Raw genomic sequence first — 10,638 nt, forward strand, 5'->3', positions numbered from 1 at the left:
GTTGTTAAGGCGGTGAACCGGCAGATTCGTTGGCGGGCAAAACCCTCAGCGGCATTTCGCCCTCTTTACAATCTGACCTTGCCTTTCATTCTTTGAGGATCGATAAAATAAGTACCGGTCCTGTACTGGGGTCGGTGTAATCGACTTAAATCCCAGCCCAAATTGCTGGCCTCGAGCCAAAATTTGATACCAATATTACTGCTGTTGTTGTTGTCAACGATGCTAATCCCGCTCCCAATTTCTTCATTGTTGGTTTTGCGGTTTATGTTGGATATAAATGTTTCCGTTTTGGGTTGTTTTGGTTTATTTTTTGTTATATATTTTGTTTGTATAGTTGTTTGATTTCTGTTGTGTGTAGTTTTGGGGTATTGTGTTGAGATTTTCTATGGTTTTTATAAGGTCATTGGCGATAGGTGTGTGTGTGTGTATATATATATATATATATATATATATATATATATATATATATATATATATATATATATATATATATATATATATATATATATGTATATATATATATATATATGTATATGTATATATGTATATATATATATATATATATATATATGTATTTCATGTTACACATACACACATATTTATTATATTAAAAGTACTTTGTATTGTTAGTGTTTTTTATTTTGAAAGCCTGCATTTCTCGCATTGTGTCGTTTTCTATGAACTCACGAATGTCATCTGTGATACACATATATATTCAATGCGGTATTTTATGTGTTATAAGACCACCCCGTTGATAAAGGATCTGTCTGATCTGATTTGCGTATAATTTGGGATATTGTGAGTTCTACTGCTTGGGGAGCAAGAATGTTTCCTCAATTATAGTTATGCAAATGTCGTGTATGATGATAAAATCTTTTAGTTCTATAAAAGTGTTTTTAATGCCGTTAGTGTTGTAGTCAGCTGAGTGAACTGGAGCAACGTGAAATAGAGTGTCTTGCTCAAGAACACGACACGCAGCCCGGTCTGGGAATCGAATTCACAACCTCACGATCGCAAGCTCGACGCTCTAACCACTGAGCCATGCGCCTTCACTATATATATATATATATATATATATATATATATATATATATATATATATATATATATATATATATATATATATATATATATATATATATATATATATATATATATATATATATATATATATATATATATATATATATATATATATATATATATATATATATATATATATATATATATATATATATATATATATATATATATATATATATATATATATATATATATATATATATATATATATATATATATATATATATATATTATATATATATATATATATATATATATATGTATACTTTTTTCCCTCACAGCAGCCATTGGCAGGAGCCATGCTGGGACACCGCCATTAATATTATTTCATTGTATTTCCACAGCCCTATCTAGTTTTTCGTGAAATGAGGGAGTCGGATATCGTTGCCCTGATTTGTGTTTCTTGCCGCTACATAAGTTAGTCTGGGACCCCAGATGAAGAGACGTTTGTCCCTTTTTTGAAATACGCATATCAGCACCTTGAAGATCGCTTAAATTTGAGGGCAAAGCATTGAAAAACTGTAGGTCCTTGCACACTACGATATCTTATCATTGGGCCCTAATTTCCGAAATCTACGAGGGGCGCGTAGTGCTTTTCATGATAGTAACTGGCGTCCAGTTCGGGGGGGGGGGGTGTCTAGCTTACATTCCTAAAGTTATCTGTAGGCTCTGCCAGACACACACACACACACACGCATATACATCTGTATGTATCTGTGCGAGCGTCTGTATGTGTGCGTGTGTGTATGTATGTGTGAATGTGTGTGCATGTGTGTGTGTAACTAAGTCGCATCCAGAAGAGAATTATATATACAACTAAAATATACACACAGCTAAATTATATAAACATATCAATTATATATACTAATAAATTATACAGATAAATATATTATTACACGTAAATAGTATACACACACACACACACACGCACACACACACACATGCACAAACACATCGCACACACACACATATATACACATAGACACATCGGGGTTAGCATACTTGATACGGTAAACTCTAAACATTATGCACACATCTATATCATATAATTTTAAGCATTAATAAATTATGTAAATTAGTGAGGAGAAGGAGGGGTGGTACCAGTGTGATATGTAGGCAGCTTCTCTGCCCCCCCCCCCAGACTGAAACCGATCCCAGCCTGAACATCTGCAGAATCAAAGACAGCAGCAGAAACCAGGGTGAGTGGGGTGGAAGGGTAGTGGGAGGGGTGGATGGGAGTCCCGCACAGCTAAATGGATGTATTCCGAAATATTATATACACTTATACATTACATGTACAATTAAAATGTTTATACAAATAAGTTATATACACTAGGCGCAGACGCGGTTTGCTTTTGAACCGCTGAGTTCCGGGTTCAGTCCCACTGCGTGGCGCCTTAGGCAAGTGTCTTCTGTTATAGCTTCGGGCCAACGAAAGCTTTGTGACTGGATTTGGTAGATGGAAATTGAAAGAAGCCTGTCTGTATGTGTGTATGTATGTATGGTATAGTATGTATGTATGTATGGTATTGTATGTATGTATGCGTGTGTGTGTATCCATTATGTATGCATGTGTGTATGTATGTATATGTGTGTATGTGTGTATGTGTGTGTATGTATGTATGTATGTATGTATGTATGTATGTGTGCGTGTATGTGTGCATGTATGTATGTGTGTGTGTATATACGTGTGTGGGTGCGCGTGGGTACGTGTATGTTTGTGTCTCTGTCTTCCCATTATCGCATGACCACCGGTGTTGGTATGTTTACGTCCGTACATTCCGAAGTAGTGACAGAGAAATCATTAAGTCAACATTCAAAAATATTGACTGGTTGGCGAAGAAAAAACGGACATATTTAAAGTCTAAATTAGTAGATTGCTGGCATCGCATTCATTCTATTATCTCTTGAATGTAGAGAACGGATGACCGAGACAACAGGATGACGGGCTGAAATCCGAAATGCACGTGTGGATCAAGTATGCAGTGAGCGGTATAATTTTATGTCAACGGGCTGAAATCAATCAATCAATCAATCGATCAATCAATCAATCAATCTATAAATACATTAAGTGTATTTCGTCGATTGAAGGTTGAATATCTCCTGATGAAATGGTATGGTTACGCAATAATGGATACTTACGTAATATATAATGTATTACGCATTGTTAAAAAAATAACCATACTTTTGAAACGCGTCGTGTAGTTAGGTTTTGAGGCGTTTATTCTTGTTTCTTCACTATATTCTTTTATTCCTTTATATATATATCTTTATTCTTTATTTGTTTCCGTCATTTGATTGCAGCCATGCTGGAGCACCGCCTTTAAAAGCAGCAGAAATATAACAAAAGCTGTTACTCAGAGTTTCATGTTTCCGTTTTCGGACAGTTGTCAGACGAATGGGAACGTGAAACTCTGAGTAACAGCTTTTGGTATATTTCTGCTGCTTTTAAATAAAGCATATTACTCTACCTCTGGTATTTGAGTACTCTTTTTTCCATATATGTATATATATATATATATGTATATATATATATATATACATATATCCGTGCATATATCTGTATGTATGTATATGTGTGTGTGTATATGTGTGTGTGTGTGTGTGTGCATATCTGTATGTATGTATGTATGTATGTATGTATGTATGTATGTATGTATATATATATATATATATATATATATATATATACTCACACACTCACTCACATACTGACACCATGCTCTCCACAGGCATGTATACCTTATGTTATTTCTAAAATAACATCTATGTGCATGTGTATATATAAATAAATATATGTATACATGTATGTGCATATACATGCTTATATATGTGGGTGTGTGTGTATACATATATAAGTATATACATATATATGTCCAGCTGTATGTATGCATATGTATGTCTGTGTGTATGTATTACACACACACACAACACAATCTTTATTTGTGAATCAGAATCTCACCTTCCTTTTCTCACCCCATCCATATCTGACCCTTTGATATTAAACAGTGTGCAACAGTTCTTAAGTGCCCGACGCCACCCATGTACAGGGTGCATCACAAATACGAATGATGGCGACAGCAGAGAGACAGAGATTTTCTTCATATTAACGCTGACACCCGGTGGCATTTGACTGTCTTTAGGGCGACACCTTGCAGCATAATGCTGTTTATAGGGCGACATCTGGTGGTTTGGTTAATGAAGTTTGGCGACACCTGGTGGGAGTATAAATGAAGAATCTACAGGAACTCTCAGAAACAACACAGAGGTTCAAATTCCCGTGAAGTTCCTCGCGTTCATAAAACAACTTTAATTAAACACGAGAAATTATCGAAATTTTGTTGTGGCTGTTGTTTAACCCCAGGCCAACCCCGATCGAGTAGATCAAAGGTGTTCTAGCTGTGTCCCCCTAAATTTGCTGGCTTTGTACCAAAGTTTGAAACATTATTAATGGCGGTGAGCTGGCTTAGAGGTTTCTTCCGGCTGTCTACGTTCTGTGTTCGAATTCTAACGGGATCTACTTTGCCTTTCATCCTTTCGTGGTTGGTAAAAATAAAGTACCAATCGAATAATGGAGTTGATGGTGTCAACCTGCTCCCTCCCCTCAAAACTACTGTCCTTTTATTCAAAGAGAAACCATTATTATTGCCGTAGTTTAGCTCTAGGTCAGCCTTGCTGAAACAGACGTATAAGGCATTTCAGCTACGACCATTTTGCTCATCTCTCGCATGTTACGCATTTAGGACTAGACTATCCAATGTATTCCTTCTATTTGAAGAGTGTATGGTGTATCTTCAAGAGACTTTGGTTGCTATTTCTAACAAAGTCAGACGACCGTACAAGGGTCCCCTGTTGTTTTTGTTGTTGTTGTTGTCGTCATCATCGTCGTCGTTGTTGTTCTGTTTCAGATTAGCTCCGTTCCAGTTGTCCTTTTATTATAACTTGGTACACTACGCCGTTTTCTTTTCTCTCGAAAATCCCCAGCACAACATTACCGTGTCCTTTCCATTTTTAAGACGGTGTAATGTGATTTGAGGGAAGTTTGTTCGTTGCTTCTTGCAGAAGGAGCGAGCATATAAGCCATGCATGAATAACCTTTGTCGAGAAGTGGGCTGCATAAGACATGGCACATCATCAGGCAGACCACACTACTCAGAAAATTAAAGGTAATTTTTCAGTACGTGCCATTCCGAACGTCTCGCGGGCCACAGCTTGCCCATGACTGATGTAAAGATACAAGACGAGCAAAGGCTAGACTTACAAGTGTCGTTCTATATAGGAATACGGACTTAATATCTACGGGGGGAGGGGTAAGAGAGAGCAAAATGTGAGAGTATGTGATGTTCATGCCCCACCGACATTTGAGGAATGAAAGTAAATACACGAGTAAAATTTAGGGCGTTTTCACGAGGGGAGAAAGAGAGAGAGAGAGAGAGAGAGAGAGAGAGAGAGAGAGAGAGAGAGAGAGGAAGGAAGTGGTGGGAAGGTGAGAGGTCAAATGTCCAGGTCATTGCAACTTGACCTGATAAATGTCACCATTACAGTTGCTATAGTAACTGGACTATAGAGATTCTGAAGGAAGTTGATCACTTCCCCAAAACTCCTACAACCGCGCGCAGGCACACACCCACACGCGCGCACACACACACCCACTTACATACAAATACACACCTACATAAATGTGTGTGCGCAACTATGCATTATATATATATATGCATATATTATGTATATGTATATACATATTTATGTATATATGTGTGCGTGCATATATACATATATATGTTTATATATATATATATGTATATATTTATATATATACATACATATATACGTATATATATACATTTACATACATGTATATACTTATATAGATATACACGCATATATTTACACATATATACATAATATATACATACATACATAATGCATATATGCGCACCGACATGCATTCAGTCCTCCCCCACAGATTGACGTGCACACGGACTCGCAGGCACACAGTTATGAATATTTATTTATTCAGACATACTCACATACACAGACGCATACATACATAATATAAGACAAATGCATACCTGTATATATTTATACACGTATGCGTATATACATGTGTCAATCTCTCTCCCTCTCTCTGTTTGATATTTGCCATCCGACCTCAGACTTCATTCTAACAGGTTATGAATTATTCCGCTCAATAATGAAGTGTCCACCATTCGGAATACCACCCGTTTCAATACATTCCACCCTGAATATTCCAGATTGAACCCTCACAAACTACACACCCCACCACCTAACCATTTGCTCACCCAGACCTAAACGTCCACCCACCTACCCACCAACCAGCCACCAAACTAGCCAGGTTATACTTGTGTGTATGTGTATGCCCCAGTGTGTGTGTTTATGTATGTATATGTTTTGTGTGTACGTGTGTATAATCAGGGCCCTATAGTTGAACTTCTCAGCAAACATTTACTACCTTAGTCTACAAACACTTGTTGTTCCTGATAAGCCAGTCTATACTGCCAGGACATATATATATATATATATATATATATATATATATATATATATATATATATATATATATATATATATATATTATATATATATATGTGTGTGTGTGTGTGTGTATATGTACATATATATATATATATATATATATATATATATATATATATATATACATATATACATATATATATATATATATATATATATATATATATATATATATATATATATATATATATATCTACATATATGTATATATATATATATACATCTGTATATATATTATATATATATATCCATGTATATGTGTCAAAGGAACACTTGATATCTATCCTGCTATCAAAATAGGGGCGCGCAGGGTCGGGTTCGGGGTGAGGGCTGTCTTAACTGCTTTAAAGGCTCCCATTGAAAGCAGTGCACTGGGGCCCTGCCGTATTTGTTTACTGACAGCAAAGCAAAGACATACATAAGGCAGGTAATTGTACCCCTAAACCCTTGGTTCTTCTCTCCCACCCCACCTCACCGGGGCCATTGTCCAGTCTGTCCATACCCTTAAAACACCACTGGCTGGTGGATATGGATGCGGGGGTCACCCTCGCTCTATCGTTCGTGAACTTTCGTGAACTCAGATCTTATATATTTCTCAAAGTAAAATCACCAAACCAGCGCGGATTTTGGACCTATACAGGGACCTGATTGGTGAATAGTGAGGGCTTTTAATAAAACATACATAAGGCGGCGAGCTGGCTGAATCGTTAGCACGCCGGACAATATGCTTAGCGGCATTTCGTCCGTCTTCATGTTCAGAGTTCAAATTCCGTAATAGTAATAGTAATAATAATAATAATAATAATAATAATAATAATAATAATAATAATAATAATAATAATAAAAAGAGCGCTCAGGGAGTCCATACCTCCGCCAAGACAGCACCAATGTCCTCTCAACGGTTAGACGGAGATGATTTTTAAAATGAGAATATCTGAAATAAACTCGAATGCTCTCACAAACAAGAATACTAAAAATGAACTTGACCGCTCTAAAAAATAAAGTAAAAAAACAGAAAAAATAATCCAGAATCCTTGTCCGGTATCGGATCGATCTCAAAATCTCATCAGTTCGTACCAGTCACGATGCCAAACATCCCTGAAAGTTTCATCTGGATCCATCCAGCGGTTCTTGAGATATCTTGTCTACGGACAAACAAAGAAACAAACAGGACTGAAAACAATAATAGTGTAATAATAAAATTAGCCATTGGGGCATTATTGAAGGGGACCTCACATGGACAGACACCAATTTGTGAGGTGACGATCCTCTCCACTACAGGTGCAACACCTGAAATTAGGGGAGGGGCGCATCGCTTACATCGATCCCAGCGCTTAATTGGTACTTAATTTATCGACCCCGAAAGGATAAAAAGTAAAGTCGACCTCGGCAGAATTTGAACTCAGAACGCAGAGACGGACGAAATGCTGCTAATCATTTCGCCCGGCGCGTTAACGATTCTACCAGCTCACCCCTTTAATAAAAAATCAAATAATGAGAACCATATTAACCCTATCTCAGTTCAGATAGGGATATATATATATATATATATATATATATATATATATATATATATATATATATATAGAGAGAGAGAGAGAGAGAGAGGGGGGGGAGAGATCAATGTTCTTGTCCCCCGTACAATCTTCCTGTTAGTTTTGGCGGCTTTGTCACATTTTGCTTTGTATAAAAACACACCGAGACGACTTGCTTCAGCAGGTACAGGTCAGAATGTCCTTGCCGGTGACCCGCGGGCCTTAAGGACTTCTATCCTCTTGCGATAAACCCTCTCCGAGCAAGAAAGGCACGCCTGACAATCGAGTCCTGGCCTCCTTTGACCGTAGGCCGAACTTCTTCGACGCGTCACCGTTGCTCTACCGCCTCAAGTAATTCTAATACAAAACAGCAACATCAGCAGTTGCAGAAGTAACAACAACAACTGCTACAATAGTACGACCTGCAACAGCAAAAATAGCGGCGTCGACAACAACAGCAACAACAACAGTGAAAGTAACAAGAAGAACAGAACAAAAAATGTTCTTTTGTCCAGCGAACCTGTCGATCCATTCATTGTTCTGTGTGTGTGTGTGTGTGTGTGTGTGTGTGTGTGTGTGTGTGTGTGTACTAACGTCTTTGAATGTGATACATACAAGGAATATCTATCTATCTATCTATCTATCTATCTATCTATCTATCTATCTATCTATATATATATATATATATCTATCTATATGTATATATATATATATATATATATATATATATATATATATATATATATATATATATATATATGTATATATTTATTTATTTATTTATTTATTTATTTATTTATTTATGTGTTTCAGCCAAGTGGCTGCGGTCATGCTGGTGCACCACCGTGATTTTCACGTTCCTCGCATGGCTCTTCTCCCCCACCTGACATGGTCCAATCAAGAGTTTTGATGGCACATCTGGTGTATATATTTGAAAAACCTACACGACCAGGTGAAAAGCGCTTCATTTAATATGTGACATTAATAAAAATCTGTAAATGTACAAACATCCAGGTTTCTGAGTACCTTAATTATATATATATATATATATATATATATATATATATATATATATATATATATATATATATATATATATATACGCAGGAGTGGCTGTGTGGTAAGAGGCTTTGCAATCACATGGTTCCGGGATCAGTCCCACTGCGTAGCATCTTGGGCAAGTGTCTTCCACTACAGCCTCGGGCCGAATAAAGCCTTGTGAATGGATTTGGTTGACGGAAACTGAAAGAAGCCCGTCGTATATATATATATATATATATATATATATATATATATATATATATATATATATATATATATATATATATATGTATATAAGTATGTATGTATGTATGTATGTATATATATATAAATATGTATGTGTTTCTGTCTGTGTTTGTCCCCCCACCCCCACCGCCATCGTTTGACAACCGATGTTGGTGTGTTTACGTCCCGGAAACTTAGCGGTTCGACAAAGAATAAGTCCTAGACGCGATTCGTTCGACTAAAGGCGGTGCCCCAGCATGGCCGAAGTCAATTGACTAAAACAAGTAAAAGAATACACACACACACACGATTTGCACATCACGCCTTACTACACACACACACACACTGAGCTAACATACTCCATAAATTGTAGTTTCTTAAAGGTCAACATTTTGTTGATTGTATTTGTCTGTCTGTCTGTCTATGTATGTGTGTGTGTTTGTCTGTGACATTGACGTGTGTGTGTGTGTGTGTGTGTGTGTGTGACATTCTATATGATATACTATACGTATAATGTGTGTGTGTGTGTGACTGTCAATATGAGACAGAGGCGTAGATTTATGCTAACCCAAACACACACACACTTTAACCGCACGCATGTATATCACAATACATGCACTTGCCGATTACAAAGACGCAATACACACACACACACACACAACATGATTAAGCACACTTCTTACAAAACGAAACATTTGTCTATCTATCTATCTATCTATCTATCTATCTATCTATCTATCTATCTATCTATCTATCTGCCCGTCTGTCGATCGATCGATCCATCTCTCTCTCTCTCTTTTTCTATTTGTCTATCTACTTATCCATCTTTTCATGCTTGTATTGCATCTATCTGTCTGTCTGTCTATCTGTTTGTCTGTTTGTCTGTCTAACTTATATGTGGCCGTCTATCAACATATCTCAATATATGTAGACACACGCACACATAAAGAGAGAGAGAGAGAGAGGAGTGAAAGAAAGAAAGAAAGAAAGAAAGAGAGAAGAGATGAGGAAGTTGAATCTAACGTTTATAATTCAAAGTTGTGAATTTCAGCTTAAAAGAAAACAAAAATAAAACAAAATAAAATCCCCTAAACCCCTAAAAAATCTGTACTCTGTACTTCGCGTATTTAAATATTTCTTTAAAAAGTAGTTTGTAAATTCAAGCGTTCATCTAAATAATAGTTATAAACAAATATAT

At 36.4% G+C, this 10,638-nt stretch overlaps 1 protein-coding gene across 2 annotated transcripts in view; it reads right to left on the minus strand.

The window, feature by feature from the left end:
* The window catches only part of LOC106871221 (spondin-1), a 70,328-nt gene that overhangs the window by 58,504 nt on the left and 1,186 nt on the right, over positions 1-10,638 (minus strand). The window lies entirely within an intron of this gene.

Source organism: Octopus bimaculoides, chromosome 15 (assembly GCF_046866305.1).
Source record: "Octopus bimaculoides isolate indiv1 chromosome 15, ASM4686630v1, whole genome shotgun sequence".
Lineage (NCBI taxonomy): Eukaryota > Metazoa > Mollusca > Cephalopoda > Octopoda > Octopodidae > Octopus > Octopus bimaculoides.